We start from the raw sequence: 27,199 nt of genomic DNA, 5'->3' as shown, positions 1-27,199 counted from the left end.
TCACGCGTGAATGCGGTGATCACTGAACACAGGAACGCAGGATCCGACGAACGTCTGCACCACAGCTCAAGATCGCTGACACCTCCGCTTCCTCTTCTTCGAGACGGCGCGTGCTTCAGGTCAGCGCTAAGCGAAAATGCGGAATGCACTGTGTCAATATTTTATTTCAATTTTTTTCAATTTCTTTCATTTTTGGTTTTTGTTTCATTATCCACATCATATGTTGCTTATGAACTTACTTAATCAACTTTTAAATTTTACTTTATTTACCACGCGACATATGATTGACAGTTCGTGAGGACAACTTCCATCCACAAACTTCCGTCCACAACTTCCGTCTACGCCACGCATGAGCCAGGAAAGGCTTACGCCTTAAAAGAACTGAAGGGGACACGCAAGTTCCGCCTTGACGATATGACGCGATAGCGTTATTGGGTTAATGCCCATATATACAGAATTGGTCATTTTGTACTTCACATTCAGGCCGCTGGGAGCCCTCATACCAGTGCTGGCGCAGTGTTGCAGCGGTTAAGCGATTCGCCACAGTTCTGCTATGGCAGATGGTGAAACTTGTGGGGCCTGTGCGACTCAGGTTGCTCTTTCCGAGCAACTTCTCGCTGCCAATAATTTTTTAACTTCAACCAGCCACGTCGGGCAGGTGATGATGACGTCAGAATGCCTGGTGGCCAGGGTTGCCCATCTGCACCCTAGGTATTTTAGGGGTGATTTTTCGCAATTTTTTTCGCTTACGGCTAACGACCCCAACTTTCCTTCGACAGGGGCTTCCTAAGGATCGGTCGGAATATTAATCGTTCTTGGCCTCAGAGGTACCAAAAATCAATAAAATATTACGCCGGTTTCTGTTGTCATAATCAATGGACTTATCCGGCCGATAACAAACAAGGGTCTCTAGAGTTCGCAATCGCTTGTTCACCTTGTCAGTAAACTCAAGAAAGGCTGTCATAACACATATTTCTCATTCAGCGTATGATGCAACTTGGTTATCACCAATTAACTACATTTCAGCAGTTCAAGGACCAAGATTTCCACAAAAAATCCCCTCAGACCATTACTGACAGTACCATGGAACAAGGATCACCACAAATAGTCAAATGGCAGCGGCTGTGACCGCATGCGCCCACCCAACGTGTGCTCTGTGCCCTGAGGCATCACTAGTGAGCATCGAGAAGGCACAATTGCAGCGTGTCTGAGCCAATGCTTGTGACTTGCGGAATTTAACTAACCGTTGCTCTTAGGCCTAATCGCTTCTTGCTTTTTTTGTATTTACTCTTACATGTGGAAAGGCAGTGATACTCTCCACATAGAAGGAAGAGGGGGAGGAGGGGTTAGCATATACGCGGAAACACTTGTCCCGTAAGCGAAACAAAAAGGTATAATATCCGTGCATTGCGAATTACATTTTCTCATTGTACTTACGGAAAGCTTGACATTACGTAGTCATGAATTCAGGTAAAAAAAAAGCAAGAGCGAGGTGGTTTTCATAAATAGACATGCTGACAAAATACGAGAATGTCACAGTTATTACTGCATAGCATATTTTAGCCTTTTCAAATAAAAAAAGCTCCGTTTTCAGTGAAAGTAGAAGCTTTGCCATTAAAACAATGTACCGAATCACTAAACTCTTAATCTGGTTATACATACCTTCTAGCTAGTAATTGACAACTTCGGAAAGTGAAACGTTTTAAAGTTACAATTAGATAACTGAAACCACGTTACAGATACGGAACAAGTAAATATGTGGAACAGTGTTTCACATGGGAGTATCTGGAACACCGTTAAAGCTTTTCTTTGAAGATTATTATGTGGAACCGTGTTCCAGGTATGAACTGCTTGCTGGCGTTGGGCAGGCAAGCAGTCCTTTCAAAAATATAGCCTAGCACCGCTGCTCTACGGACATGCCCACCACACTCTTGCAGTTTACCGCTTGCATATCATATTTTTAATAGTCTGGGCAACAATGATTGAGCAGTGTTGGGCAGGCCTCAACTCTCAACTCTGTCAATGTCGAGACGTTTTTCCCATGGTTTATAACACCTAGGTGAAAACAGTATTATCAAACCCAGTGTTCCACCCCATTGCTCTTCTGACATGGAATAGCAGTGCCTACATGACAATATACACGGGTGCAGGAAATTCATTATACAAATAAATAGCACTGGAAAGCCAGAAAATGCACGCGTGCTGCACTTAACCCACTACTAACAGCACCACAGCGGAAAAACCCAACATGAGCTAAATGCATAAGAATAAAGTTGGGATGACAGGAGCCATTTTTTGGCAAAGTTTGCATGAGAAATGCGGATTGGAGAATAAATGGTCATACTCTCCAACCATCCACCTCCTTTTGAAGACTTGTTAAGGGAAGGTGTGCCAACACATGTTCAAAGTTTGGTTACCACATAAGACAATATCCTCAATTCAAAACCCGGAGTGTTTATATGCAGTAGTGAGCAAAAACATGTGATATTGCAGTTTTTCAAGATTAATTTTTGTACTGCGCTAAAATTTGCGCACGAGGTTGGTGGGACGAAAATGTCAGAGTTTTTGCAGAGTAGCAACCAATGTTTGCCGTTATATTAATCAACAATTTGTTCCCACTGCAAATTTATTGAGCTGCTTTCTGCGCTGTATGAAGGTATCGAACATTAAGTTTTTGTTAATTGAAAAATGAGGCAACAGTTTCAAGAATGCCTTTTCACAACAACCTAATGCCTCAGTGCTTCACACGTAAGCCTTCCCGGTCGATAACTGCTCGACTCCGCCGAAGCATGTAGTCGACGAAGCTGTCAATGAACTTCCAGTCCTTGTTTCCCCACTTCTGCGTCAGCGTCTTGACCTTCTGGTCGACATTGCTGGCTTTTTTTGCTCTCGGCCGATGTGCTTATCCTGGCATATAGAATTGAAATAATCTCCCTAGACTGGCTCGGTCACTCGACAACGTTCATCATCTTCCTCTTCATTCAATTTTTCACGAGCGTAGAAGAGTGCTGTGGGCCGTTTATTTTTTGTTGTTGCTGTTGTTGAAACAGATATCCAAATCCCAGATTCCAGCATGCGCACGGGAGCATAACTTTTTCAAGAATGCCCTCATCAACCTCTTCGCTCATGTCACCTTGAATTCAGTCAAAGAGGCTAACTCCATAAGCGGAGAATCAGCCCTGTGCTATTGCGTTCCCGCCTCTGTGGTTTAACTTGGCAAGCTGGCAACGAGGTCTATATAAATTACGGTTGAGGAGACGTTTGCAACGAATCGCATCATTCCCATGCAACAGAAACTTCGATTTATCCAGTGAGATCACTCTTTGAAATTCGTCACTTACCCACACCAGGTATGGGTAAGTGACGAATTTTGGGTATGTGACGAACCTAATCAGTGAAGCTAGTCACTGGATAAGGTTCTAGCGTTAAACGTTGCCTGGTTCAATTTCCAATGGCGGCCTGGCAGGAACCAGACATTCTTAGCACCCTCCGCTGCGTCGCAGGTCAGACCGCCACCTGGCTGCTTCGCAACAGCTGGGGAATGAAGGCCGATGGTTAATTGTTTTAGTCATACAGGAGCTCATATGTACATTCTGGGGAAGCGCCCACATTTTTTTGGAGGCAGCGCTAAGCGCCAAAAACAGTTGTCGCTGAGGGGCGCGTCTAGTTATCCCGACAGCCATGGATGTTCTGCCCAAGTTAGTGCATTTCTCCTGGTTGTCCTCGTCGCCAACAAGTTTCGACACATGGTGGCGCAACGTTACTGTAGGGAAGTAAATCAGAAAAACTTTTCAGGTATTGTGATCCCCGAAAATAGCAGGGCCTTCCCAGTGTTCGCGAATTGCCTCGTAAGCGTTAAATACCTACAGGTGAAATCAATCGGGCTACTCTCAAGTTCTTATAGAAAAACGCACACTGTCGCAAATAAAGAGTACACTGTGACGCGAACTGGGTGCTGTTTAAAGCGTGAGAAGGGGGCGCTGCGAGCGCGCGACGTGAGCAGACGTGTGTCTCTTCGGCTCCGCCGATTTTCGGCTGGGGCCACGTCCCAAATCATTCTACCCCGGCAAAACTGGCGTCAAACGAGCCGGAAAACGAAGCGGAACACCTGGACTCCGAATTCATCCAGGTAGGCCGATTTTCTCTAAATTTACGGCCGTTTTTCGACCGACCACGTCGGCGCCGTCGCTAAGCCTAACGGCGCCGCCAACGTCTGGCCTGGTGGAATTGGCCCTCCGAGGACAAGATGGCGACTTCCGCGCAAGAAGTGCGCGGCTACGACCCTGAGGCGATGTTGTGAACCTCGGTGCCCACCACCGGAGATTCAAATTCGACGGTTACTCCCAAAATTCGGAGACAAGCTTTGCTTTAAGCGGCTGCACGCCGCTCCCAAGACAAAGCCCAGATGGCGGCGTTCGGCGCCGCCCCGGCCGCCGGTTCGTCGGTCGGAAACGTGAACGCTCCCGCGACGCGCGCCACGGGAAGCAAGGAAAAGGCGTTCTCGAAGTGGAAGCCGCGTCCAATGCCCCAACCGACACCTGAAGACTACGTCATAGTTATAAAGCCCAGAGAAAGCGTTTCTCTTCACGAGGCGTTCACAGAAACCGGCTACGGCACTGCCATTTCAGCGTACCTCGGGTTGAAACGGGCCCGCGCCATCTCCGTTCTACCCTCACGAGAGCAAAACCTCATCATTGTGCATACCCCGGACATCGAGGCGGCCGACCAGCTTATCGGGGACTTCGCAGTAAATTCCGACAATGGGTCGATCCCGCTTCGGGGTTACCTAAGACAAGACGGCGGCAACATGTGCCACGGCGTGATCGTGGTCCGTAACTCAGACACCACGGAAACTCTTAAAGACCGAGTGTGCTGGCGCGCCGGCACCATCCTGGAAATCCGGAAGTTCGGGACATCCAACAAAGCACGCATCACTTTAGCGGTAAGGAGAAGCCCCGTTACGTACATTATGACAACATGGTCGTCTCTGTGAGAAACTACTACAAAACTATCCCGGCGTGCGGCCAGTGTGGGGTCGTCGGGCATCGCGCTGATGCGTGTTCAAACCTGCGATCGAACACCTGTGGACTCTGCGGATTCCAAGCTCCGCTAGTGGAGGGGGTGCGGGCTCCTCACAACTGTGTTCTCTGTGCGGCGGCTCCCATGCCACCAACTCTCGTGACTGTGCAGCAAAATTCCGCACACCCAAGACGAAAAAGAAAAAAACGGCGTCCAAGAAGAAAAGCCGCTATCTTGGGCCTCCCGGCGATCAGCATGGCCAGGAAATCTCCAACACCGAGAACCCACCTACCGGAGGTGCTGCAAAACAACCATCCAAGGTGTCGCCACCACACGGCGGACTGGTGGAACAGTCGACAGAAACGCGCGGTGATACCAGGGCCTGGGTCAACGCAGTCAAAAATGGCCACCAGGTGAGCGGTTCGGGTGGGGCTGCTTCTCTCTCCCCCCTTTCCACTCCCTTTCCAAGGGCGCATAGCGCCGAGCAAGATCAAATAGCAGCACTCAGGGCCCAAAATGAGATGCTGCTAAAGAAAATTAACGAATTGGAATCTAAAATCAACCAGTCTTCTTCTCCCCCCTCGCGTCCCGCGGCGGAGGTAATGGAGAGTGAGCTCGTGGTACCGAAGGCGGTAACAAGTTTGGAGGCCGCATTCGAGGCCCGCCTCGGGGCCACAGAGGCCCGATTCGCCGCTATAGAAAATCAAATTTCAATGATGGTAAACGCCATCTCCAAATTGCAAGAGACAATCCCCGCGATGATTGCCCAACAAATTGCGAATTCCTTGCGCTCCTCGCGCAGGCCCGGCGATCCCTTACCCGGCCGCCCTCACAAAACTTCTAGACGCACCCCCGAGGTAGCCGACGACGACAACTGCTCACTCTGTGGTATGGAGGATACCCTCTTCCTGCGAGTGTTGGCTCCGGAGCAGTGTCAGTACAACCCCTCCTCAATCTAAATGACCATGGCGAGCAGCCCTAAGATCAGGCGCTCCCCAAGAACCAATTCGGCCACCCCCGTCCAAATTGTCCAGTGGAACTGTCGGGGCTTCCGTTCTCGCGCAAAGAGGGCGGATCTCCGACATTACCTTTCAACTTTCGATTCTCTTCCCGCGGTGGTTGCACTCCAGGAGCCAGGGAGTGGCGTCACCCTCACAAATTACATCCCCTTTCAGCAGGACCCCTCTTCCTGCGTCTGCGTGCATAAAAATTATACGGCTAATCTAGTTGACTTGGAACTTTACACAGAATATTCCTATGCGATGGTGACACTTCTTCCGCTCAAGAAACAAGATGCACCGCTCCACGTACTCAACATATACTGTTCCCCCAAACTAAAAAATGTAACGTTCGCAGCACTCTTTAGCCGCGCTCTAAAGGCTGCGGGCAGGGACCCCCTGGTGATTGTGGGCGATTTCAACGCCCACAGTACACTATGGGGATACGTGCGTGAAGAGAAGCGGGGACGCAAGCTAGCGGAACTCGCGTCCACGCTGGGCCTGACTCTTCACACTGACCCTGCATATCCAACGCGGCTGGGTAATTCCGTGACCCGGGATACATGTCCGGATCTCACCTTTACCAAAAACATTGTACACGCAGAATGGATCAACACCGAGGAAACCCTCGGTAGTGACCACCGCCTTATCAATACCACCGTAAGGACTACACCATTGGCAAGACCCCACGCACAAGCTCGGCTTCCAGACTGGAATAAGTTCCGGCAAAACTACATCAATTCGGCGTCTATCCACGAACAAGGCTACCACGCGTGGGCACAAGGATTGGTTACACACCTTCGTCGCTGGAAACACAAATTCAGCTCTCGGAGGCCACTCCGGAGGTGAACAACCACCTTCTGCACCTCTGGGAGGCGCGGCACAGCCTCGTCCGCAGATGGCGCCGCCAAAAACGTAACAGAAAGCTCAAAATTCGTATTGCCGAGCTCACCCAGCGAGCGGCAGAGTACGCGGCCCAACTCGCCGACTCGAACTGGGTAGACCGCTGCAACACGGCGGCCAGACAAATGTCGAGCCGAAGCACGTGGCGCCTTTTCCGCGCCCTAATTGACCCAACTCAAACCCGCGCCGAGACACAAAAACATCTCCAACGAGCTATTCATAGCTTCGATGGAAATACATCAAAATTAGCACGCAAACTGCGCGACCAGTATCTTTGCACTAAGCAGGACCCCGGAGGACCCGCGTTCTCGTATGCAGGTTCAGAGAACGCGAATCTGGATCAACCGTTCCAGTTGCATGACCTCAAGGCGGCCCTAGCTAAAATGAAACGAGGAACGGCACCGGGCAGGGACAAGATAACTGTGAAAATGCTTGCTAATCTTCCCGATCCCGCCTACGAAACCCTCCTCGCTTTCATCAACTCGATCTGGCTTGGTGAGGCACCTCTACCAATTGAATGGAAGACCGCCCTGGTAACTTTCATTCCGAAAGCCGGCAGAGCCATAAACACAGACAACCTCCGCCCCATCTCCCTCACGTCTTGCGCGGGAAAGCTGATGGAGACCATGGTGCGGGATAGGCTGTCTGGGTTTCTGGAAAATGAACATACATTCGCAGACACCATGTTCGGTTTCCGCCCGCAGAGGTCCGCTCAAGATGTTCTGCTTCAACTCGACCGAGAAATTCTCAACCCTGTCGAATATCCCTTCAACGATAAGGCAGTACTCGCCCTTGACTTGAAGGGGGCTTTCGACAATGTCACACACGAAATCATCCTGCAACATCTCTCCCAAACGAACTGTGGACATAACACGTTTCAGTACATCAAGCAATTTCTCTCGGATCGACGAAGTTTCATCCGAATACAAGACGAAGAACACGGCCCATATAAACTGGGAACGAGAGGAACCCCACAGGGTGCGGTCCTCTCGCCATTACTTTTCAATCTGGCCATGATGAAACTCCCGGCTCAGCTGACGAAGGTCGAAGGCATCCAGCACGCGCTGTACGCCGACGATATAACCATCTGGGCCAAACACGGATCGGTTGGAGACATTGAGGCCAACCTGCAGCAAGCGGCGGAGATCGTGGACGCTTACGCCCGCCGCTGCGGCCTTCAGTGCTCACCGTCCAAATCCGAATTTGTGCACATTCGTCCGTCGCTTCAGTGCGCCACCAAAATGGAACTATCTCTGGCCAGCGGCCCGATACCCGAACACGATGAGATTAGAGTACTTGGTCTCCTTATCCACAAACATCGACGGGCTGATACCACACTAGCAAAACTGCGCAAGGTGGGGGACCAGGTGGGCCGGATGGTCCGCCGGGTTTCCAACAAACGCGGGGGCTTACGGTGCAGAGACGCTTTGCGGCTGGCGCATGCATTCGTGACCAGTCGAGTCCTCTACTCGACTCCTTACCTCCACCTGCGCAAGGTTGATGAGAACGCCCTCGAAGTGATTCTCAGAAAGATGTACAAGCGTGCCCTCGATCTCCCGATCACCACATCCAACCAGCGTCTCATGGGCCTGGGGATGGTTAACACATTCGCGGAGCTCCGGGAGGCGCACTTGACAAATCAATACACAAGGCTTTCAAAAACGCCGTCGGGTCGCCGCCTATTAGCCTGACTACACATCCACCACCCAACACTTACGGAAGAGCGCGTACGCATTCCTGAAATCTGGAGATGCGCCCTGCACGTACGCCCTCTTCCGGCCAACATGACACGTGACGACCACAGTGGCAGGCGCCTTGCGCGGGCGGAGGCACTGGCCCGTCACTATGGGAACAAACATGGCATCTTCTACGTGGACGCCTTAGGCCCTCATCATGGGGGGTGGTACACGTCCGCAGTCGTCCACCAAAAAATCGTGGTGAATGGCCTAACGTTCCGAGCTCAAGACATAACACATGCGGAAGAAGTTGCCATCGCGTTAGCCGCCGCAGACCAGGAGTCGCGAGTGATCGTCACCGACTCGAGAGGGGCCTGCAGAAATATTAAACAGGGGTACATTCCTCTCTTTGCCCATCGCATCCTTCAAAACAGTAACTACCTCGGGGCCCCCGCGTCTCGAACGATTGTAAGGGCTCCAGCTCATATGGGCCTCGAAGGCAATGAAACGGCAGACGCCGCCGCCCGCGCGCTCACTCTCCGGGCAACGCCTTCAGACCCTTTGGATACGGATCCCGAACCCAATCCGGCCCTCACTTTTCGAGAAATTACTGAATTATTCCAATTCGGCCATGCAATTTATCACAAGCCTTGTAAGGGCCTCACAAAGGTGGAGGAACGCACACTCCTCCGCCTTTACACCAAAACGCTGCTGTGCCCGGCAGTTTTAAAACACTTTGATCCTGCCTGTACAGGAGAATGCCCACACTGTGCGGAGAAGTCTTCGGACATCTTTCACATGGTGTGGGCATGCCAGTCAACCCCGAACCTCGCCCCCAAACCCAACCCCACCCGGGAGGACTGGGAGGCAGCCCTGCTCGGCTGCTCGGACCTAGCAAGCCAGAAGGCCCTGGTCCACCGAGCCCGAGTCGCGGCGGTCGCCAATGGGCTCCTGTAATGAGGAGCCCACCTAGAGATTGCGAGAGGTTGCTCCGGCTACCTCAAGCTTCCTCCCTGAAATAGTTTTTCACACACACAAAGCGTGAGAAGTGCACAATAAATTCCTCTGTAAAGAATGGTTGCGAAAGGTGTAGGAAAACCGACGGGCTGCTAAGCTTTTGAAATGTTTATGCTAAAAGATCTTTGACACAAAAAGAAGGACGATGACTAGATGAGTAACCAGTAGGTCATTCTGCATTCGTACTACCTACGAGTAGGTAGAGTGGACACTAGAACGATGTAATAAAGAGCGTTAAACGCAGGGTTAAAGAAGCAATTAAATTGTTTGAAGTGGGTAAATTTGTTGAGAAAGAAGTCAGCGTTATATTTGTATATATAGAGAAAGAATTACATAAAAAAATCGCTTTTACTGCGAAAGCAGCACCAGTGTAATAAAGCGAAAAGGCCGAAGTCTGCCTGTCTGTTACCCCGGAGCCTCTACCTTCCAGAAAAGACCCCCGCCAACCTTTTCCCATCCACCCACCACCACACTCGATCGACTTCCCTCCCCCGTCCACCTTCACTCACCCTCCACGTTAACCCTTCGCTGAACGTGGTGTAAAGAGGGCAAGGAGGGGTTGATTGTGCATGATGCTTATTAGGCGCTACACGTTAACGGAGCGAATCCAGAACAAAGGAAGGACACTGGCGGGATGGAGCGCGAATTGACAGCTCTTTACTAAGTATCGGAAGTTTTTCATTTTTATACGGAGAACGGCACGCGCCACGGGGTTAGAAGCCAAGATAAAGGACATATGAAAATACATACAACGGGCCAAAAGATGAAGAGGGATTAAAAGTAGTGTAAAACAGCACCCAGCACGCGGCAAAAAAAAAAAATGCTAGCGGCATGTACATCTTACTGAGTACTTAGTAAACAGTTGTCAGTTCGCGTTCCGTCCTGTCAGTGTCCTTCCTTTCTTCTGTGTTCGTCCGGTGAAGTGCAACGCGTGATAAGCATCGTGGTGCAAAGACCGGTGCTGTCCACGAATGCTGCCAGGTATTTCTCTCTGAAAAAGAACGATGTGTAGTGAAATTTGAGCGCGTGCTGCGTGGTTCTCTTACCCCTTGCGCTCACTCGGAGTGTTCCCGTACAGCTTGCCTAGTTGTCATTTCTTTTCCAAACCATTTTCAGCTGCAGCAACAAGCAATAAAGGGGCAAGAACACCCAGTTTTCGTTCTTACTGGCTATGCTGACGTTGTCCGAGAGCAAAATGCGCATTTAATAGTGCGAAAGCATTATATGCTTATGTCGCGTCAGCAAAAAGTGTCCGCAAATTTTGTCCGCACGATTGTGTCGTTCTGTGGAGACAAATCTGCAAAAGTTTGATTGTGTTAGGTAGTGCGTGAGTAGATCTTGAAATGGAAAGAGTTTGTGGATGAATAGTAACTAGTTGATTACTTAAATTGAATTAATGAAAATAAATACTATGTTTGAAGCATGTTTTGAGTGGCTTATTCAATGAAAAACGATTAAATGCGTGCGAAGGCTTACTTGGTATAAAATGTAAAATAAAATAAAAATTAAAAGTAAATAAAATATGAACGAAAAATTTCAAATAATAAAAATTAAAACTGAAAAATGGAGGCAGAAAGAGAGGAACAGAAATCGCTTTCGCATTTGCTCTCTTAAAGAGACTTAAGTGAAATCCTGTAATTTTTGGGGAGAAAAACTGGATTAAAAGATGGTAAGTTTCCTTTCCCGCCATTCGATAAAAGCTCGTGGCGGGAAGACCGAAAAGCGCGTCGTCATCACGGTTTGAAGCAGTGAATGGTGGTGTATACTATACTAAAGCCTCAGTGGTACGCGCGCTATAAAAATAAAATCCCTTAACTGCACCACATTTTGCTTGCGAAAATGACTGGTTGTGGCAACATATGTATTTAATTTTTTTAATGACTTTTTCTTGTTTATAGAAACTTCTTTTTCTGTGCAAGGAGCCTTTCTGTCAGGGCGCGGTTGTTTATTTGTTCAGGCCAACATCAGTTTGTCTACAGCGTCTCGATATAGAATTTCTCCTATAAAGATAGATCGCTTCGTCCACTATGGACCGGCGCACGAATTCCGGGAAAAGTGAGATCTCGAATTTCGCTTGGCTATTGTTGGTGATATAACTCGGATTCAGGGATGACATTACATGGAGGCAAAGCTGGAATAAATGCAGAGGAAGTTTTCATAGCAGCCGCTCACCAAACTTTCACTTGCATTAAATTTATTCAGGAAATGAAGAGCGCACTATTGCAATAATTTAATCTGCGCACAAAGGAGACCAATACGGCGCGCATATGCTATAATTCTAGAGGAAAGCATTTTTGAGAGGGGCACTTTTTATGAACGCATTTTTTTTTGGTATAATGCAAGATTTCGCTATTCAGTCAATATCTCCGTAGATCACTTGACGGCAGTCTTGAATTTTTTTTCCTATTAACGCTGTCGCTGTCGTCAGAAGCGTGCCCTATTCGTTTTCTACGGTAGTCTCAAATGTTCGATCCGATCCATGGAAACATTTTAAAAGAAAGATTTTGCTACATATCAGAAGAAAGGACCATTACCTTGAATATTTCCACAAGAGTATCAAACAATTTTCCAAGTTTGAAAATATTTGTCCTAGAATGTTCGACGTGTACCGATTCCGAGGCGAAAACCCCGTTTTCGGTGCAACGCTAGCAAAGAAAAATGCGAAACCTCGTCTTGCAGGCATCGCGGCAACTGCATTTTTATGGAGGAAAAACGCTAAGGCGCCCGTGTGCTGTGCGATGTCAGTGCACGTTAAAGATCCCCAGGTGGTCGAAATTATTCCGGAGCCCTCCACTACGGCACCTCTCTCTTCCTTTCTTCTTTCACTCCCTCCTTGATCCCTTCCCCTAGGGCGCGGTTCAGGTGTCCGCCGATATGTGAGACAGTAACTGCGCCATTTCCTTTCCCCCAAAACCAATTATTATTATTATTATTATTATTATTATTATTATTATTATTATTATTATTATTATTATTATTATTATTATTATTATTATTATTATTATTATTATTATTATTATTATTATTATTAATATTATTATTATTATTATTTGACGGTGGCGCCACTTTTCTCTCTAGGCAGTACAGAGAAAATTTATGCAGTTTTCCATAAATGTTTTTTCGGATAAATAAAAGCATTCATCTAATAACCACGATGCATGCATTGCAGGACACTGTGTGACTGCGGCAGTAATGAAGCAAACGCCACATAGCGCAAATTTCGACTTGCTAACCGTTTTATCGCGCTGTCGCTGCGGCAAAGCAAAACTCTTTAACAGCATTCGCGTTCACTTTTCGCATTCATTTTCATCAGATTTCAAATGCTCGACGCTGGAAAGAAGCCATAGAAATTGTAACAAAAAAATTGACATCGCACGCATATCCATCGGCTGCCCCCCACCCCCAGGTAGCACTGATACATTACAACCTTATTTTGTTTTCGTCAAACGTTGGAAATGAACGTTGATATAAGCATACCGAAACCATAATTGAATAATTAAACTACATAATTACAACTTTTTCTAAAATGGTACAGTAATCTTGCAAACCATGCAGGCCTCCCAATTTGAAAGATACGCATCTTTGTGTTCCGGGCTGCCTGGTTAGTTTATAATTGGTGCAACCTTACAGGCGTTTTACTGATTTCTGTATATACCTGGCGCCACTCACACGCTTCTTTTCTCTTTCCCCTAGCCATTGTTTTTTATCATTTCCTTTCTCTCGGTGGCCCACATTTTCGCGTCGCCGCGGGGCGATTCACGGAGACTCCACGTGCAATGCGCGCATCTTTCATGCTTTTCTACCCAGGTGTCAAGTGTGTTTCCGGGAAGAAGCGAAACGGAACAAAATAACAACGCGGAACGATAGCGTACAAACGGAAGCGGATTTTTGCTTCCGCTTTGCAGGAGGCGTAGAATCGAGTTTCGTGCCTCCGTGATAAAAAAAGAAGGTCGAAACAAAAGCGCTGCCGCTTTACGGCCTGACATCACGATACCACGGCGACCTGCGCCCGACGCCGCGAAAGCGGCCCCGCATGTGTTTCCGCGGGCTTCACTGGGGCATAGGGATTGAGCGCGGAGTCAGTCGAGGATGAGCTTGGTGTCGCCATCTGTCGAGCTTTAGCTCAACCATTTGATTTGCTTGGGCGCACTGCCGAGGAAAGGGGAAAAGCCCGGTATTTTTCCGATGAACATTCCGCTTCTCCAGTCCAGCTTCCTTGATGCGCCGAATCACTAGGACTAACCCATCACGAGCGAGCATGGTGCTAGGTCAATGAACAGGGTGCGCGGGAAAGCATGCGGCCGGATTTAATAGGCTCTGTGGTGCTTATGCACATCCGTGCAGCGTGAATTAGCAACAGGTGCGGAGTTGTGGGAGAGTAATCAAAAAGAACAGCAAGTTGCTCTGGTGAAATTGCATTAGGCCTTCCTGATCGTCGTAAATGAATGACGACTAATTCGGAAATATTTTCTGTCTAAGCATAAAATAGAATAGCTGAAACAAGCTCGAAAGTAACACGTGGACGAAGAAAAGAAACGCAAGGACAGAAAGAAAATAGAACGCCCACAATGCGCTCCTTTCAGTCACATTGTTCCATTTGTGCTATTGCCCTGCATCATCTCCTTCCGCAAGTGTCGCCTGCGAAATCTAGCAGATTATTCGTGAAGCTTAGGGAAGAAGAGGACAGTTGCGGTGCCTTCTGAACGAGAATAAATATGCAGGGGGTGAATAATTATGTCTAGATATTGCAGCTTGGACCACCATTTAGGCTGCTAATGCCGCTATTTTCATGCGGTCGCTTTCCGCATGTACGCCCCTGCCCCTCGCCCATGTTCTGCGCTCCGCTGGTTGAAAGCAAACCGCCAGCTTGTACCGCGCAAGCGCAGTCCATGTGGATGACAGGTGGAAACCAGAGTTTCGCATACATATTTCATTTCATTTCATTTCATTTTATTACCTTAAAGACCCCTCGCGGGGTATTACATAAGGGGTGGGTTTAGCAGAAAAGGCACAAAACAATGCCATTAGTGATCATGAACAAAAAATGTTGTTTAGATTGCTTGCAAATGATGAAGGACAGGTGATGTCGACGATATGCTGGGGAAGGCCGTTCCAATCTTTAGCTGCACGTGGGAAGAAGGAGGCTGAAAAAGTAACAGTTCGGGCACGTGGGCGAAAAACTTGAAGCGTGTGGCTAGTGCGGTGAGAAATGTATGATGCTGGCGTGATGTAAGGGGCACGGTTAAGTGATGAGTAAAAGAACTTGTGGTACAGTGATAGCGTGGCTATGCGACGACGAACGGAAAGAGGCGATAGTGCTGATTTGGTTTTTAAGGCTGAAACACTGACATCGTAGGAGTAAGAAGAATGAATGAACCTTGTAGCGCGGTTTTGAACGGCTTCTAGATCGTTTACGAGGGAAAGGAGGAAACGTGGAACTTTACCTAAAACGGGAATGCCAGGAAGATGTGGTTTCGTATTTGGCTTCCGTAGTGTTGCCCCGAAAATGTGGGTGCAATCGTAAAACTTTCCTCGAGGAAAACCTTAGTAACTCCCGCACGAGCCTGGTGCCAGGAATTCGCTTACGCCAACTTTTTTAATGAAGTAAAGAATGCGCCATGAAAAGTTTAACCTGCGTAGAGTGGATAGCATCGGGGCTACGGAGACTAGAGCTAGCCGTCGTAGTGATGCGCAGTCATAATTCCTTGGCAAAACCCACGTTTTCGGCCCGTACTAGTGAAGCCAAATACGAAAACACATTATCCCGGCATTTTCACGGTGGATTAATGGCTCGTTAAGAACGTCGCATAGACGTTAGCGCTAGTTCTCTATCTATGTAATTTTCAGAAACGCTATCGTGCAAGCTGCAGCTGCAAGCACACGCCTGCACACGCAATTGGCGTCCCGCGTTACGCGATCGTGTCACCGGTGTTCACCTGCATGTGCTTTCAATCAGTTGTTTGCGTCTCAGATGAATCTTCGAGCTTTTCCCAGAGGGCACCACATCTCGTGAAAAAAAGCTTATTTGCGAGCCGGAGAAATTAGTATATTGTATTTCCCATCAGACAAAAGCTAATTCACATGCCGTAATTTCACACGTGATCTAACGTGAAACTAACATTTCTGTTCACCTGACGCGGCTCTGAAGGTTCAACGAAAACTATTAGGCAGGGAGAGACAGATGAATGAACGGAATAAAAAAAAACCCACAATTCTCTGGCAACAGGCGTGCGAGGCTAATTCCGGGTGTCGAGGGGTGCAAATGGCACCGTGGTCATGACACTCCAGTGCGGAGCCTGATGCGGTAGAAATTGACATAGGTCCCTCTGCTTCCACTTGCCCCGTGGCCGAGGTGTAAGCTTACAAGACGTAAAATTTCTTTCTCTTCGCCGTTGGGGGGGAAGGGGGGGGGGGGGGGTCATTTGGAACGCGAACGCGTGACTAGTGAGGGATAATAATAATAATTGGTTTTTTTGGGGAAAGGAAATGGCGCAGTATCTGTCTCATATATCGTTGGACACCTGAACCGCGCCGTATGGGAAGGGATAAGGGAGGGAGTGAAAGAAGAAAGGAAGAAATAGGTGCCGTAGTGGAGGGCTCCGGATTAATTTCGACCACCTGGGGATCTTTAACGTGCACTGACATCGCACAGCACACGGGCGCCATAGCGTTTTTCCTCCATAAAAACGCAGCCGCCGCGGTCGGGCTCGAACCCGGGAACTCCGGCTCAGTAGTCGAGCGCCCGACTAGTGAGGGAAGAATGCCGAACATAGGAAAATAGGAACATAGGAAACGAACAAGCTGAGACCGAGCAGTGCTGAGCGAGATGTGGGCCAGTAGCATGACGTGGGTGCTCGGTTATCAACGAATAGGGTAATTCAATCATGAGAGAGTAGTGAAGGGTACCAGGTTTCACACGCGGCAGCCCGCATAAACTTATCATTGCTTAACAGTGCCTGCCTGTAACATAATAACGCTCCGTTCATATCGTCATTACTAGATGCATCCATAAAATGGCACGAGTCACCTGGAAGAGGAGAAAAAGATCGAAACGAGCAGACTGAGTCGAAAGCAATCACGTTAAACTATCTGCCAAAGCAAGCATTCATGATGGGCCACCGCCATTTCAATAGAAGGATGCATGTTCCTTCAGCATAAAAATCACGATAAGAGGGCGAAGTGAGAGAAAGCTGTCACAAGCATTTTCTTGCGTAAGTAATCTCGGGCGAGAGTCGTTGTACACTTACTGAGGGTCGAGTTTCCTGAAGTCTGAATTCCCAAAGCTATTCAAAACTCTTTCAGTCAGAAATTCCATCGGTTATATTATAAACGTCTTAGCCTTTGCACCACTTTCAATCTTTAGTTTTCAACCATGCACACAAACTTGGAGCCTAACGAAAATCCTTGAAAATAAAATCAAATCGACCCCGCCGCGGTGGCTCAGTGGTTAGGGCGCTCGACTACTGATCCGGAGTTCCCGGGTTCGAACCCGACCGCGGCGGCTGCGTTTTTATGGAGGAAAAACGCTAAGGCGCCCGTGTGCTGTGCGATGTCTGTGCACGTTAAAGATCCCCAGGTGGTCGAAATTATTCCGGAACCCTCCACTACGGAACCTATTCTTCCTTTCTTCTTTCACTCCCTCCTTTATCCCTTCCCTTACGGCGCGGTTCAGGTGTCCAAAGATATATGAGACAGATACTCCGCCATTTTCCTTTTCCCAAAAAAACCAATTATTATTATAAAATCAAATCGGCGCAGCCAGCTAGGAAAAGAAAAATTGGAAAAAAAAGAAAAAATGGACAGTGTTATATTTTGCTTTGTTTTACATGTCCCCAAACAAGGTGAAAGTAATTTAAGCTCATGCATCGGGGAGTGCTCATTGCGACATCTAGAGAGAAATCCTAGATATTTCGAAAGCTTGCTTTCAATGTGCGTTACGTGTTCAGACCATCTCATGCAAGAGTCTAAAACGATGCTTAGTAATTTAAACTTGTCCACAATTTCAATAACATTATTTTCCAGCTTTAGTTTATTTCTTACAGTAATAGCCAGTTTAACGGGCCGAAAAAAGACAGCCTCAGTCCTGTTGGAATGAACTCCCAAACCTTGTGCTCTGGACCATTTGTGCAGAGCACAACGGATCAGATTCCGTGTATTGACTATTTTGTCGGCAGATGAGCCGCTAAAGAAAACAACTTGTGTCATCTGCGTACTGAATACAACTTACGTTAGGGGCTATACTTACTATGTCATTTGCATAGACATTAAAGCAAACTGGACAGAGAAGGCTACCTTGCGGGGCACCACATTGAATCAAAAGGGAACCAGATTTGTAATTGTCGGCAATAACGACTTGCGTACGCGTGCTTAAGTAAGAGAGAAAAAGTTCAAGAGAAATACCGCGGACGGTATTATTTCAAGATTAAGAAGGCTGAATGATTCGGAAAATCGACGAATATACCGAATGTCAATGTTCAGATTCAATATTCTCTAAAATAATTTCCTTTTGCAAGAGTAAAGCAGATTTCGTGGACTTGTTCTTTTGAAACCCAAGTTGACTGTCAGGTAATTCCAAATGTTTGGTGAACAACCCATCGACTCTCTTAAGCACTATTTTTCCGAGTGCATTCGAAAACAAAGAATAGAAATCGGCCGCTAATTTGTCAGCTTGTTCTTATTGCCTTCCTTGAAAATAATGGACACTTTTGCATTATTCATCTTTGCAGAAAAAATACCCGATATGAGTGATAGGTTAGAAATATGGCTTACGTATGCGCTAACAAATCAGCAACAAATTAACTCGCTTTATTTGTAACCAATCAAAATCAATACAACTTTGATTTTAGGCTCATTATGAGACAAAACTTCCGCACTGTCCGATAAATGGAAAGCAAAAATTTGCAACCCTGTATTAGGAATGAAACCAAGAGCTTCGTCGAGGCAGCTACAGGGTCTAAAACTTGTAAGGAATCATGATGATGAGATGATGATGTATATTTAGCTGTCAATTTAAAAGTGTGGTTAGCAATCTCTACTATCAGCGTCAAATGAAACGCGAACGAGAGAACTCAAGCGAAAACTGCAAAACTGGAGCCTATTACACTGGCGAGGCCGAATACTACAGCGGTTTATTTTTGCATAGAAGACGTAAAGGCCGTTTTAGGGCGCAGCTATTAATCGCCCGTTCGCGAGCTGCGACATGTTGCCGCCGTCGCTGTAATCGAGCTAAACTATAAATAAATTGTAAAGACGAAGATGTGACAACGAGGTAGCGGCAGTGCTATCGCTGAGCGCGTGCTGCTGCCGGGCTCTAGAATAACCGCGGACGCCTAGAAGGCCTCGTTCTGCGCCTAGTTCTGCCTTCCTGGCTCTGGTGGTGCCTGAGCTATTAAACCCCCTTTCAAGTGGTGGGGGTGACAGGGGAACAGGAGTCAGAGAGTCCAGCGATGGCGGGAGAGCAGTTTCTCGGTCGTCGTCAAGTTGCAGAAGTTCAGCCGGTTCCGCGCACCCAAGGCATTCACCATGAATCAGGGTCACTGGAGATGAGAGAGGATTGCTGATGAGCATGGCTGTCGTTCCGGAGGTCACCGTGAGGACAGCGAAGGGTAGCGGCATGTTCTTGCGGCGAAGAAATAACTCCGAGGGGGTAAAGAGTACAGTTACAACAGGTTGGTTGCGTGGTGAGGCGCACGAGAGGGATGCAAGGACAGAGGAATTTGCCGGGAGCTCGACATCGTGAGACAGGTGTACTTTGGCCGGATATTCAGGAGACGATGCGGCCGGGTAGGCGTTGGGCAGGGCAGAGAAAGTAACTTCGGCGCGGGCACAATCGACGACGGCGTAGTGCTCAGAAAGAAAGTCCCATCCTAGAATTACGTCATGGGAGCAAGAGGAGAGGGTCAGGAATTGAATGATGTACAAGACCTGCGACAAACACCTTCGACCTCTGCGACAGCGCCCATATCGCGTGTCAGCGACAGAGCGTCGAGTCCTCAACGAGCAAGTGGACGACTTGCTCGAGCGTGGGATTATACAGCCGTCGCACAGCCCTTGGTCATCCCCGGTCGGGCTGGTTCGAAAGAAAGATGGCTCCATAAGATTCTGTGTGGATTATCGCCGCCTAAACACAATAACTAGGAAAGACGTTTACCCCCTACCACGCATCGATGACGCCCTCGATTGTCTGCAAGGTGCGGAATTCTTTTCGTCCCTGGATCTGCGTTCTGGATACTGGCAAATCCCCATGTACAAATGCGATCGTGAAAAAACTGCTTTCGTCACGCCCGACGAACAATACGAATTTAACGTCATGCCATTTGGTCTTTGCAATGCCCCCGCAACATTCGAACGCATGATGGATAACGTCTTGCGCGGTTTGCGCTGGAAGATGTGTCTTTGCTACCTCGACGACATCGTTGTTTTCTCGGCCGACTTCTCCACACATCTGACTCGTCTGCGCCAAGTGTTGACCTGCCTCACCGCCGCCGGCCTGCAACTAAATTTGAAGAAATGCCACTTCGGCGCTCGCCAACTGACCGTACTCGGCCATGTCGTATCCAAAGCGGGCATCCTTCCGGATCCGGCAAAGCTTCGCGCTGTTGCCGACTTTCCAAAGCCCTCTACTCTCAAAGAACTGCGGAGTTTCATTGGCCTCTGTACCTACTTTCGGCGCTTCATCCGAAATTTCGCGACAATCATTTCGCCTTTGACGCGGCTTCAAGGCCAGAACTCCTTGTCGTCATGGTCCTCTGAGTGCGATGAAGCTTTTGTTACCCTACGTCGACTCCTTACTTCACCTCCCATCCTTCGCCATTACGACCCTAACGTCCCGACAGGAGTACACACGGATGCTAGTGGCGTGGGCTTTGGTGCTGTGCTCGCCCAGCGAATACCTGGATTTCCAGAATACGTTGTCGCCTATGCGAGCCGCACGCTGTCCAATGCCGAGATCAATTACTCCGTCACAGAAAAAGAATGCTTGGCCATTTTGTGGGCGATAACCAAATTCCGACCATACCTCTACGGCCACCCCTTCGACGTAGTCACCGATCATCACGCTTTGTGCTGGCTGTCATCGTCGAAGGATCCATCGGGTCGCCTTGGCCGCTGGTCTCTGCGCCTTCAGGAGTACGACATTCGAGTCGTCTATCGCTCTGGCCGTAAGCACTCTGACGCTGACGCCCTCTCCCGGTCTCCGCTGCCTTCCGACACTGCGGCCATCTCGAGCATTGATTCCGAGCTGTCCTCGTTGCGCCCGGTAAACATGCTTGTGGAACAGCGCAAGGACCCCTGGATTACATCTCTCGTGCACCATCTGTCTGGGCCCCCTACGGCAGCTGCCTCTCGCTCACTTCGGCGACAAGCCCGCCACTTCACTCTGCATGACGGTCTCCTCTATCGTCGCAATTACATGCCCGACGGTCGAAAATGGCTCCTCGTCATCCCTCGTCAACTACGAGCTGAAGTCTGCGCCTCTGTCCATGCCGACCCCCAGACTGCTCATGCTGGTGTTTTGAAAACCTACACTCGAATTCGGCACCGGTACTACTGGCGTGGAATGTAAAGCTTTTTACGCAAGTACATTCACTCATGCATTGCGTGCCAACGCCGCAAGTTTCCATCACAGCGCATTTCTGGCCCATCGCAGCCATTACCTTGCCCTGCCCGTCCCTTTGATCGCGTCGGCATCGACCTTTACGGGCCCCTGCCCTCTACTCCTTCAGGTCACCATTGGGTTATAGTCGCCATAGACCATCTCACGCGCTATGCTGAAACGGCGGCTCTTCCGGCGGCTACAGCGCGAGACGTGGCCTTCTTCATTCTCCGCCAGCTCATTCTCCGCCATGGCGCCCCTCGTGAGCTTCTGAGCGACCGCGGCCGTGTGTTTTTATCCGAGGTTGTCCAGGCGCTTCTGCAAGAGAGCCGCATCGTTCACAGAACCTGCGCAGCGTACCATCCTCAGACCAACGGCCTCACCGAACGGTTTAACCGGACACTCGGTGACATGTTCACCATGTGTATCAGTCCCGACCATTCCAACTGGGACCTCGTTCTTCCGTTCGTCACCTACGCATATAATACCGCCGTCCAGTCCACCACAGGCTATTCTCCGTTCTTTCTTCTTTACGGCCGCGAACCTACAAGCATGCTTGACACCATTCTTTCCTACCATCTTGATGCATCTGACTGCGCAACTGCTTCTGAAATTGCCAAGTATGCCGAGGAATGCCGCCAGCTCGCCCGTTCCCTCACGTCCGCTGACCAGAATCGACAAAAACAGCGTCGGGATTCCGGTAGTCAAACTCACGTACCCCCTTCCCCCGGCTCACTTGTCTGGCTATGGATCCCTGCTGGCTCTCCTGGCCTGTCGTCCAAATTCCAAGCCAAATATCAAGGCCCTTACCGTGTTCTTTCTCAACCTTCCCCTGTGAACTATGTCGTCGAACCACTGACACCCTCCTCTGACCTTCGCCGTCGTGGCCGTGAAACGGTGCATGTCAGTCGCCTCAAGCCTTACCATGACCCCTTGATCTGCACTACGCCTTGAGTCGCCAGGATGGCTCCTTTCATCCACGGGGGCCATTGTAAAGACGAAGATGTGACAACGAGGTAGCGGCAGTGCTATCGCTGAGCGCGTGCTGCTGCCGGGCTCTAGAATAACCGCGGACGCCTAGAAGCCCTCGTTCTGCGCCTGGTTCTGCCTTCCTGGTTCTGGTGGTGCCTGAGCTATTAAACCCCCTTTCAAAATAAATAAATAAAAATAAACAATGCGCGACTAAGTTTCGAACCCGTGGTGGCGCGAACAGATCAGCTTCGCTGGCCACTGCACGAGAGCACTAGGCTACCGCCGCAGCCTATTACGCCTCCTGTTAAACTGCATCACACTCTCGCTCTGTGCATTGCACATCGACGTCTTCTACTAATACTGCTATCGCACTAATAGAAACGTTCTCGCACGCTGTGCACTGCACATCGTCGTCTCCTTCAACTAATACTACTATCGAACTAATGTCGCCAGACGTGCCGACAACAGAGCAAAGCAGAACAGTGGCCTTACCGAGCCTGAGACACCGACAGAGCTGAGCTCAAATTTCGCATTAGGGGAAATCGTAATCGTCTTTAATAAGCGTTACTAGGCCACGCCTGTATTTTCCCTTCAGCCATTAATAATTTTATTGCGCTCTCGTTTAAGTTGCTTTGCATTTCTTTGGACGCTGATGGTGCGTCCAGACGTATGGCTGTATCCTATCCACTTACATAAGTACATTCTCTTCGGATAGTTACTAAGTACATTTTGTTCGGGTAAGATGCTCAGTCGACGCTTGGAATGCAAAAATTTGTTGTTGCGCCTCGAAATAACCATGTAGATGTAATGGAGGAAGTTCTCGCTTCGCAAGTGTTGCCGATATATGACCCGTTAAAAATATATTTCATCTGTGCAACCTCACAAAATCTCCTTCTACTGAATCAGGAACACGTTTATTTATTTATTTATTTATTTATTTATTTATTTATTTATTTATTTATTTATTTATTTATTTATTTATTCTGCGTGCCACAACTTTGGCAGAAGGCAAACAGCGGCTTTGCAATTAAATATACCTCAAATGAGTGAGGCAACAAGGAACTTGCCGGAAACGCTGTCTTACGGGCTCCCCCTCCTTTAGGTTAGGTTGCACAGAAGGGTTAGGCGTGTTCTTCCCGAAAGGACGAAGGACCCAGCAGTAATGCCATGACATTTCCCATGATGTGACAGCCTCTGTCGAAAGCTTTTGAGGAGCGTTAAATGCATTGTAGCCTAGGAGGTTAGCGAAGAGAGGGTGGCCGCAGCAGGCATAGGACACGGTTAACTGGAGAGATATGGAAGACACCTTTGTCCTGCAGTGGGCGCAGTTAGTTTAACCTAAGTGTTACAAGACTTCGGTTAGAACGGTTTAGCTTCAGCAGGGCTAGTCGCAGGCGTCGTCTAATATAAAAGAGTCGTTTTAGAGCTTTTGAGGTAATCCCATCTATGTGAGCATTCCATCTCAGGTCATGGAGTATAAGTAGGCCGATGTATTTATGTTCAGTGATTGCAATGAGTAGTGCGCCATTAATAGCGTGTGAAAATTCTTGTTATTGTCATGTAAGCTGTTTTAGTAGCATTTAGAATCATCTTCCACTCGATGAAACTTTTTGTTAAAGCTTCTAGTGCATTATTAAGCGGTCTATGGTCATTAAATTTGTTGATTTCCTGATAAATGATGCAATCGTCTGCGTAGAATTGTGTGTTATTGTTTAGAATAGCCGCTAAATCATCGATGAAAATTAGAAAGAGGAGAGGGGCCATGATGCAACTCTGGCGAATACCAGATATTACTCGGACTACGTGGGAAGCTTGTTGGTTGATTTCTACATGAAGTTATCGGTGAGATAAGTAATTTCTAATCAGTTAACTATTGATTTACGATATAATGTACTTTATGATAATTTATGTTCTGAGATAAGTTGTGCACTAATTCTATCAGTTGTGTTATCTGTGATAGCCATTGCTGGAAGCAATGTTTAAATGGTGATAATATACGTTCATCTTCGAGGAAAATATCTTAGGGCTTAAGTATAATGTGCTCCAGTATTTGCGTCAATGAAGCGGTAATTGAGATCGGTGTATATTTAGTAGCATGAGTCTTGCTTCCTGACTGGTGTATTGAGACGACTTAAGCTTTTTTTTCCATTGTTATGGTCGTGTAGATGTTTTTAATGATTTATCAGAAATTATGTATAAGTCCTTAGTTATCCATTCCGAATATCTAGTAATCTTATGAGGTCTTGGCTCTTTTTTTGTGTCTAGATTTAGTACCAGGTTACGTATTCCGCTCTTAGAGTTAGTGGTTCTATGTGTTTCATTCTATTATGGCTCAAGCAAGAAACTATCATTACTGTTAGTAGAACTCGGCGAGGAATAAATGTTCAGTAAATTGTCGAACTCAAGCTTTTATTCTTCCAAGGATGGATTATCACAATGTTTTGGGGGTTCAGATAGCTCCAAAATTTTGTTGGGGACGTGCTAATAAAATTATTGAGTGTGTTAGCATAGTAGTGTTATATAGCGGCCTTTAGTCAACTTTTCATGCTTTTTATGGCGAATGTGATGTTATTTAGTGTTTTCGCTCAAGATTTCAACTTGAGAGATTTTTTGAGTCGATTAACTTCGCGTTTAGCGTGTAAAACATCACGGGTAATGCAAGGGTTACGTCTTTTCATTTTTTTTTTCGATCCACATGGCACGAATTTAAGAATGCAAGGTGATACAATCATTTTGAATGTTTCGCATAAGTATTCGAAGTCAGTTGTAGTGCAGCATGCATGTTAATTAAATTGGTCAAGTTCGAAGATATTATAATACTGGTATTGTTAGCTCGAGTGATGTCAAGAACGGTAGTTTGTGGTCGCGGGGTCGGAATTGCGCCGTTAATGAAGACGCTACATACGATTAATTTCTGATTGGAGATTCCACCAAGTATTTCTACTTTAGTTTTATCGGACTAAAAATGGTGGCTAAGAAATATCAGGTCAAGTGTGTTCTACCCCTGTCGTAAGGCCCATCTCAATACCAATTGAGTCAATGGCCATCGAAATTTTCGAGGGCCACCCAAATGCACCGCTGCCACACGGAGAATTTCAGTGATCAGTGTGTAAGCAGTGAGCATGCGATGCAACAGATGGCGATAGAGGTAGCAACACTGTGTGCTACTCTCAACGACGTGCTGAAGGGGTGGAGCCAGAACCTCGAGAAACAGAAGTGGGGATGCGTAGGCATAGAGAGGCCTCTGAGAGAGTGCATGTGACCCTATGCACAATCCCAGGAGCCCAGAGGGAGTCCAGCTGGGCAGAAAGGGGACTTGTTCAGACTAATCGTGTAATTAGGTTAATGAGTCGACGACTTGGATACGGGTTTGGTTTGGTTTAAGCGGGTTTCACGTCCCAAAGCGACTAAGGCTATGAGGGACGCCGTAATGAAGGGCTCCGGAAATTTCGACCACGTGGGGTTCTTTAACGTGCACTGACATCGCACAGCACACGGGCCTCTAGAATTTCGCCTTCATCGAATTTCGACCGCCGCGGCCGGGATCGAGACCGCGTCTTTCGGGTCAGCAGCCGAGCGCCATAACCACTCAGCCACCGAGGCGGGATGGCTCGAATACGGGGTAATGTGAGTTAACAGAGACGTGTATCAGGCCAGTTCCAGCCCTGTTGCGCATTCAATAGTGTGTTGCCAGTGGCAAGGGGGTCGGAGGTAGGAAAGGTCGCCAGGCAACATCTTTTTTTTTATGGGGGGGGGGGGGGGGGGGAGACAACCCAGAGCCCTAAGGGCACCAGTGTAGACAAGGATGAACCAAGGGAAAACCCAAGATAAAAGAAACGATGGAACCATAGAAGAAGAAATACACACAAGTGCCAGTGCCAAATTAATCCAGATATAGGGTACATTAACATGCAAGGTAGCAGGAATAGACTGAAATTGGAGGAATTAAAAAAAAACAGTTAAATCAGCAGGAATTAATGGTATAAGGGTTAGTGGAAACACATCTTAGGGACATGAAGCAACCATCCTGTAACCCAGACTACGCATGGGAATATTGCAATAGAACAGAGGACAGCAGAAAGGGCGGTGGAATTGGGACATTCATTCATAAAAGTATGAATTTTCAAAAAGTTAAAACAGGAATGCAAGGCACTTTATGGTTAAAAAGAAAAGTAGCAGCGGAGCATGCACTCCTTGGCTTTGTATACCTGTGGACAGGGGCTAATGCCAAAGAGGAAAACAGAAAAATGGTAGAATGCATAGCAAGCGACATTGATGAGCTAGGAGGACAGGGCGAGATAATTATATTAGGCGACAAGAATGCGCACATAGAAGACCTGGATCAGTACACAGATTCGACAGGAAGCGTGTTGCTGGATACGTGTGACAGGCATGATTTAGTTGTATGGAGCAGTACTGAGAAGTGTGAAGAGCTCATAAAATGGGAGGCAGGGAGCCTGCACTCGACGACAGATTATGCACTCAGGTCACATAGGATGTATAATAGGTTAGGGGTAATGATCATAGATAAGCATGGCTCCAGAAGTCTAGGTAGTGACCAGGAACGTATTAAGTTGAGTTTCAGAAGAGAAGCCAACGTAGGACTGAAGCGAGACTTACAATCAGATGGAAACAGTTACTCAGCAAAGCATTTGCAAGCAGCAGCTAAACAAATTGAGAATGTAATTTTTGAGGATAATGAAACAGAATGGAATTACAAAAAAATTAACTCGATTACTTGAGCTAGAGCTAGCTAAGGTGCGAGTCAGGGCAAAAGGAAAAAGAAGCCGCAAGCCCAAGAGTTGATGTGATGAGGAGGTCAACAAGGCCATAGAGAAACGTCAGGAAGCGTCCAGGGAACACAGATATTCCAAGAAGAGCGGGAACCAGAAGCGGAAGTAGACAGAAAATGGGATACTTTCATGAAGTGTAGAAGGGAAGCATTCTACTTGGTCAATAGGAAAATTAGAAGGAAGGGTGCCCAATGGATGTCAAAAGTAGATAAAAAGGATAGAAAAGGA

The sequence above is a fragment of the Amblyomma americanum genome, chromosome 6, assembly GCF_052857255.1.
Source record: "Amblyomma americanum isolate KBUSLIRL-KWMA chromosome 6, ASM5285725v1, whole genome shotgun sequence".
Taxonomy (NCBI): Eukaryota; Metazoa; Arthropoda; class Arachnida; order Ixodida; family Ixodidae; genus Amblyomma; species Amblyomma americanum.
Note: the sequence above shows the minus strand (reverse complement) of the source record.